At 50.5% G+C, this 7,500-nt stretch overlaps 1 non-coding gene and 2 pseudogenes across 1 annotated transcript; all 3 read right to left on the bottom strand.

Moving 5' to 3' along the window:
* The window catches only part of LOC148298199 (large subunit ribosomal RNA), a 4,077-nt pseudogene extending 2,839 nt beyond the window's left edge, over positions 1–1,238 (bottom strand).
* A 337-nt stretch (positions 1,239–1,575) lies between these two features.
* Positions 1,576–1,737, bottom strand: LOC148298198 (5.8S ribosomal RNA; annotated as a pseudogene).
* Positions 1,738–2,094: 357 nt separating this feature from the next.
* LOC148298197 (small subunit ribosomal RNA) lies at positions 2,095–4,029 on the bottom strand. Its single transcript, XR_015839213.1, has one exon. It is a non-coding gene; the product is annotated as a small subunit ribosomal RNA (ribosomal RNA).
* Between the last annotated feature and the right edge of the window lie 3,471 nt (positions 4,030–7,500).

Genomic DNA, 7,500 nt, shown 5'->3' with positions numbered 1-7,500 from the left:
TTCGCCCCTATACCCAGTTCGGACGATCGATTTGCACGTCAGAATCGCTTCGGTCCTCCATCAGGGTTTCCCCTGACTTCGACCTGACCAGGCATAGTTCACCATCTTTCGGGTCCCAGCGTGTACGCTCTCAGTGCGTCTCGATAATCGCACGGGGGCTTTCTCGAAACGCCTCGGGAATGCGGCGGGGCGTCTGGCGACGCCCGCGCATCTTCCCTGCGGCCGGCTCGAGGCCGACCTTTCACTTTCATTTCGCCTCTGGGTTTATCAGCGTTCCCAATGACTCGCGCACATGCTAGACTCCTTGGTCCGTGTTTCAAGACGGGTCCTGTGAGTGCCCAAAACAAAACCACCGCCGACCGGGACGCGTCCCGTCCGAGAGCGCGCCACTAACCGCCGGCAACCGAAAAGCGACGCCCGCGACGCACTAGACGCCGGGGGCCGCGATAAGGAAGCGGCTGTGACGCGACGGACGCCCTCACAGGTGGGGCGGACGCGATCCTCGTTCTCTACCGTCGCTCGTCAAATGTTCGACCGGCCCCGGCCGTGGACGCCGCGGCTCCGCCCCGCATAGCGAGACGGGACAACCGCACGGCGCATTCGACCGGGGCGCGACGGGTCGCGGTGTTATACTGAGGGAGAAGTGCACGCGCTCCGGGGGCCCGGCTGCGCACCCGGACACCCGCCGCCCCGACACGAGTGCCGAGGGCGAAGGTGTGCACCGAGACGCGGGCCCACGACGGAAGACGCGATGAATCTCCCCGTTCGCTCGTTTGAGTTCCACAGGTTTACCCCTGAACGGTTTCACGTACTCTTTAACTCTCTCTTCAAAGTTCTTTTCAACTTTCCCTCACGGTACTTGTTCGCTATCGGTCTCGTGGTAGTATTTAGCCTTAGATGGAGTTTACCACCCACTTAGGGCTGCACTCTCAAGCAACCCGACTCTGGGGAGAGAGACCGTCGCGGCCGGCTACCGTCGCTACGGGCCTGGCACCCTCTGCGGGTAAGCGGGCCCCGTTCAAGATGAACTTGGACAGGCAGCCGTGACTAATGACCGCGCGTGTATATTACTCTCCTCCCTAACGCTACATTTCCCGGCGGCCCGCCTGGGCCGCAGGATTCAGCGCTGGGCTCTTCCCGTTTCGCTCGCCGCTACTCGGGGAATCCTCGTTAGTTTCTTTTCCTCCGCTTACTGATATGCTTAAGTTCGGCGGGTGATCTCTCCTGATTTGAGGTCGACGACAGAAAGATAATTTTTATATTATATATAAATAATACAGACAGACAGAGGCGCGCGGCGGCGGGACCGCGTCGAGGGCGCGAGGATCGCCCCGCGAAGATCGCAAAAGGATCGATCGCGGTTTCACAGCGTCGTCGCTAGCCCCCGGACACGCGTTAGCGTCCCGGCCGCGCGCTCGAAATTCGTCACACATTTGACCGGACGCCCGCGCGCGCGCCGACCGCCGGAGCGGGTCGGGCGGCGCGGGCGACGCCGGCAGCGCGCTCGCCGGGGCCCCCCCCCCTCGCGGACGAGGGTGAGAGACTCCGCGGCGAAGTCTGGTCGCATTGCGTGCGCGACCCTCAAACAGGAGTGGTCCGTGGACAAACTACGTCTTGCTCGGACCGCAATGTGCGTTCGAAATGTCGATGCTCATGTGTCCTGCAGTTCACACTCTGACGCGCATTTAGCTGCGTTCTTCATCGACCCACGAGCCGAGTGATCCGCCGTTCAGGGTAATAATTGTACAATTTTAAAATTGTCATTCGTTCACTTGTTTATCCGTCGCGTTTTGGGTGTTCGCGCGAGCGCAAACTGACCTTAGAAGATCAAAACAACAAAAAATAGCAACCTTAATGGTGATGCGCGCGCGCACACGCACACGCGCATCACTAAATCGCGACCGGACGCGGGCGCGGTCCCCCGACCCGTCAGGATCGAGAGAGCCGTCCCGCGACGCCGGCGGGTCCGCGGTTCGCGGCGGCGCCCTAGGGCGATCTCCGCCGCAGCGATGTCGGGCTCTCGGCCGCGCATCGTGATTCGTGTATTTTACATACAAGTATGTATATATATTACAAAATATATTATTACACAGGAAATGATCCTTCCGCAGGTTCACCTACGGAAACCTTGTTACGACTTTTACTTCCTCTAAATGATCAAATTCGGTCAAACTTTCCGACGCGTCGGACGCCCGAGACGAGCTTCCGCGCACCAGTCCGAAGACCTCACCAAATCATCCATCGGTAGTAGCGACGGGCGGTGTGTACAAAGGGCAGGGACGCAATCAACGCGAGCTGGTGACTCGCTTTTACTAGGAATTCCTCGTTCATGGGGGAGAATTGCAAACCCCAATCCCTATCACGAAGGGGTTTCATCGGGTTACCCGGGCCGTTAGGCCAAGGAGGACACGCTGATCCCTTCAGTGTAGCGCGCGTGCGGCCCAGGACATCTAAGGGCATCACAGACCTGCTATTGCTCAATCTCGTGCGGCTATATATACCGCCGGTCCCTCTAAGAAGATTTTCATTGTACGCCGGTAGTGAAGACCGCGAGACGCACGCACGCGACGCGAGCGCCGCGGAACGCGCGCACGCGGACCCTCGTGATACCGGTTGCACGTCTATTTAATAGGCTAGAGTTACGTTCGTTACCGGAATTAACCTGACAAATCGCTCCACCAACTAAGAGCGGCCATGCACCACCACCCACCGAATCGAGAAAGAGCTGTTAATCCGTCAATCCTTCCAGTGTCCGGGCCTGGTGAGTTTTCCCGTGTTGAGTCGAATTAAGCCGCAGGCTCCACTCCTGGTGGTGCCCTTCCGTCAATTCCTTAAGTTTCAGCTTTGCAACCATACTCCCCCCGGAGCCCGAAAGCTTTGGTTTCCGGGAGCTGCCCACCGGGTTAAAATTATGAAACTTCGGCGGATCGCTGGCTGGCATCATTTATGGTTAGAACTACAGCGGTATCTAATCGCCTTCGAACCTCTAACTTTCGTTCTTGATTAATGAAAACACCTTTGGCAAATGCTTTCGCTTTAGTCCGTCTTGCGACGATCCAAGAATTTCACCTCTAACGTCGCAATACGAATGCCCCCAGTTGTCCCTATTAATCATTACCTCTGGTATCAGAAAGCCAACAAAACAGAACCGAGGTCCTATTCTATTATTCCATGCGTACAATATTCAGGCAAGTGTTAGCCCGCTTTGAGCACTCTAATTTGTTCAAAGTAAACAGCCGCGACGGCCCGCCTCGGCGCGCGGCCGACCGTGAGGACGACCGCGACACACCGGCGGTGGACGCACCGGCGAGAAGCCCCGCAGACGTGCCTGTCGTACCGCATTCGGTAGACCGACACCGCAGGACACAATTTCAACTACGAGCTTTTTAACCGCAACAACTTTAGTATATGCTATTGGAGCTGGAATTACCGCGGCTGCTGGCACCAGACTTGCCCTCCAATGGATCCTCGTTAAAGGATTTAAAGTGTAATCATTCCGATCACGAGCCTCGGACGAGTCCCGTATCGTTATTTTTCGTCACTACCTCCCCGTGCCGGGAGTGGGTAATTTGCGCGCCTGCTGCCTTCCGTGGATGTGGTAGCCGTTTCTCAGGCTCCTCTCCGGAATCGAACCCTGATTCCCCGTTACCCGTGACAACCATGGTAGTCGCATAAACTACCATCGACAGTTGATAAGGCAGACATTTGAAAGATGCGTCGCCGGTGCTAGACCGTGCGATCAGCTCAAAGTTATCTAGAGTCATCTCGAATGGCGACGGACGGGCGCGAACCCCGCCGCCGATTGGTTTTTGATCTAATAAAAGCATCCCTCCCGTTGCCGGTCAGGACCTCGTTTGCATGTATTAGCTCTAGAATTGCCACAGTTATCCAAGTAACCGTGTACGATCTAAGGAACCAAAACTGATATATTGAGCCATTCGCGGTTTCACCTTAATTCGGCTTTTACTGAGACTTGCATGGCTTAGTCTTTGAGACAAGCATATGATTACTGGCAGGATCAACCAGGGAGCTGTTCTTCGGGTTAGCTGCGTAACCGAGAGACACTGCTCGGACACGGCGTGTCGCGCGCGGCGGAGTCACCCGCCGCGCCACGCTCTGTGACACTCACACTCCGTCGATAAAAGAACAATTTGCTCATTATCGGGCATGTGTATTTTGTTACTCTGCCTTGCCGCTGCGGTGGTTCTCTTGCTCGAAGAGCCGAGCGGGGAGAGCAGGCGGGGATCGATCACACGGAGTGCGTCGTCGTCGCCTAAATTATGAATTCCCATTCGTAAACGCGTACGCCGTGAGCCGTGAGGCAACGGTGTGGCCGGGGAGTTACCTCCTCCGACCGTACTCTTTTTCATTTCTTGGTCAAGTTCTACTCGCGCGGAACTCCAGAGATGAGACACGGGCGCCGGCGAAGCCAGAAGGCGAACGCCGCGTCGAGTTTCGCAAATGTACCGCCGACGCGACCGACCAGATGGGCCGCCGCGGTTTGCGAACGCTGTGCAAATCAGCGCGCCACTACGGACGCGCATACAGTACCGCGGCGGCCCGGTCTCGCCGGCCCCGGCCCCGAGAGCGACTAGACCGAGGCGGGTGCGCGGATCGGGCTTAGCGTAACTCCCGCGCGGGGTACGGCGAGTGATCGAGTCCAGATGGTCGGCGCGCATAATTTTTTTCACTTCTCTCTACACGATTTTCGTTTCGATAGCGGATACACGTTACGAATATATATACATATTTTTTACACGTCGATGCGTGTACACGCAGATATATATATTTTTTTAAAAAGTATTCATCCTCTTCTTCTTCTTCTCCTTCTCCTTATCATTATAATCATTGTTATCATTATTATCGTAACTATCATGATTATTAGTTTTGTTATTATTATTATTATTATTATTATTATTATTATTATTATTATCATCCTTCTTCTTCTTCTTCTTCTTCTTCTTCTATTCTTCGTCGTCTACTTTTCGTCTTAATCGTCTTCTTCTTCTATTCTATTCTATTCTTCTTCGACTTCCTCTTCTTCCTCTTCTTCTTCTTGCTCTTGTTCTTCTTCTTCTTCTTCTTCTTTTTCTTCTTCTTACGAATTATTATTATTTTAACTATTACTACTATTGTTATGATAACTCTTCTTCTTCTTCTTCTCCTTCTTCTTCTTCTTCTTCTTCTTCTTCTTCCTCTTATTATTCAGTATTGTCATAACTATTATGATTATTAGTTTTGTTATTATTATTATTATTATTCTTCTTCTTCTTCTTCTACTTTTCTCCTACTTCTTCTTCTTCTTCTTCTTCTTCTATTCTTCGTGGTCCTATACCTCTTCTTCGACTTCCTCTTCTTCCTCTTCTTCTTCTTGCTCTTGTTCTTCTTCTTCTTCTTTTTCTTCATCTTACGAAATTATTATTATTATTATTACTATTACTACTATTATTATGATAACTATTCTTCTTCTTCTTCTTCTTCCTCTTCTTCTTCTTCTTCTTCTTCTTATTATTATAATCATTGTTATCAGTATTATCATAACTATTATGATTATTAGTTTTGTTATCATTATTATTATTATTCTTCTTCTTCTTCTTCTACTACTTTTCTTCTACTTCTTCTTCCTCTCCATCTTCATCATAATATATATATATATATATATATATATATATATATATATATATATATATATATATATATATATATATATATATATATATATATATATATATATATATATATATATATATTCGCGATTGCCGCGCGTCGGCGTCGCTTGACCGCGTTCAGAGCTCGATCCGGGCCTTGTCCGACGAGCCATCGAGAGGGTCGAATTAATGTCAGACGGCGAGGCATTTGGCAACCTTAAGCTGATCATAGCTACTCCCGCCGTTCACCCTTCCTTGTGTTATATTATGTATTAATAACTCCTCGTATAATATTATATATTAACTCCCACTCGTAGTACCCGCGCAGTGTGGGGTACGCGCGGCCGCTTGACCGCGTCACGAGCTCGATCCGGGCCATTCCCGACGAGCCATCGAGAGGGTCGAATTAATGTCAGACGGCGAGGCATTTGGCAACCTTAGGCCGATCATAGCTACTCCCGCGGTTCACCCTTCTCATTAATAACCTTATATTGATTAATTAATTTATTCAATTAATAATATTATCTATTGTAAATAATCCATCACTCCGACTCTCTGTTATCTCTCACATGAATAAACAATCACTCGTACTCCCCGACGAATGTCAGACGGCGAGGCATTAAGCCGTTCATAGCTACTCCCGCCGTTCACCCCTCCTTATATAATATTTTATATATATATATATATATATATATATATATATATATATATATATATATATATATATATATATATATATATATATATTATATATATATATATATATATATATATATATATATATATATATATATATACATTATCTAAACGAACAAACACTCCGACTCGTAGTACTCGCGCAGCGTAGGGTACTCGCGATTGCCGCGCGTCGGCGTCGCTTGACCGCGTTCAGAGCTCGATCCGGGCCTTGTCCGACGAGCCATCGAGAGGGTCGAATTAATGTCAGACGGCGAGGCATTTGGCAACCTTAAGCTGATCATAGCTACTCCCGCCGTTCACCCTTCCTTGTGTTATATTATGTATTAATAACTCCTCGTATAATATTATATATTAACTCCCACTCGTAGTACCCGCGCAGTGTGGGGTACGCGCGGCCGCTTGACCGCGTCGCGAGCTCGATCCGGGCCATTCCCGACGAGCCATCGAGAGGGTCGAATTAATGTCAGACGGCGAGGCATTTAAGCTGATCATAGCTACTCCCGCCGTTCACCCTTCCTTGTGTTATATTATGTATTAATAACTCCTCGTATAATATTATATATTAACTCCCACTCGTAGTACCGCGCAGTGGGGGTACGCGCGGCCGCTTGACCGCGTCGCGAGCTCGATCCGGGCCATTCCCGACGAGCCATCGAGAGGGTCGAATTAATGTCAGACGGCGAGGCATTTGGCAACCTTAAGTTGATCATAGCTACTCCCGCCGTTCACCCTTCCTTGTGTTATATTATGTATTAATATCCTCGTATAATATTATATATTAACTCCCACTCGTAGTACCCGCGCAGTGTGGGGTACGCGCGGCCGCTTGACCGCGTCGCGAGCTCGATCCGGGCCATTCCCGACGAGCCATCGAGAGGGTCGAATTAATGTCAGACGGCGAGGCATTTGGCAACCTTAAGCTGATCATAGCTACTCCCGCCGTTCACCCTTCCTTGTGTTATATTATGTATTAATAACTCCTCGTATAATATTATATATTAACTCCCACTCGTAGTACCCGCGCAGTGTGGGGTACGCGCGGCCGCTTGACCGCGTCGCGAGCTCGATCCGGGCCATTCCCGACGAGCCATCGAGAGGGTCGAATTAATGTCAGACGGCGAGGCAGGCGAGGCATTCGGCAACCTTAGGCGAT

This window comes from Brachycentrus maculatus, unplaced genomic scaffold, assembly GCF_059751285.1.
Source record: "Brachycentrus maculatus isolate JH-2025_06_01 unplaced genomic scaffold, ASM5975128v1 h1tg002386l, whole genome shotgun sequence".
Classification (NCBI taxonomy): domain Eukaryota; kingdom Metazoa; phylum Arthropoda; class Insecta; order Trichoptera; family Brachycentridae; genus Brachycentrus; species Brachycentrus maculatus.
Note: the sequence above shows the minus strand (reverse complement) of the source record. Positions and strands in the feature narration are given on the sequence as shown.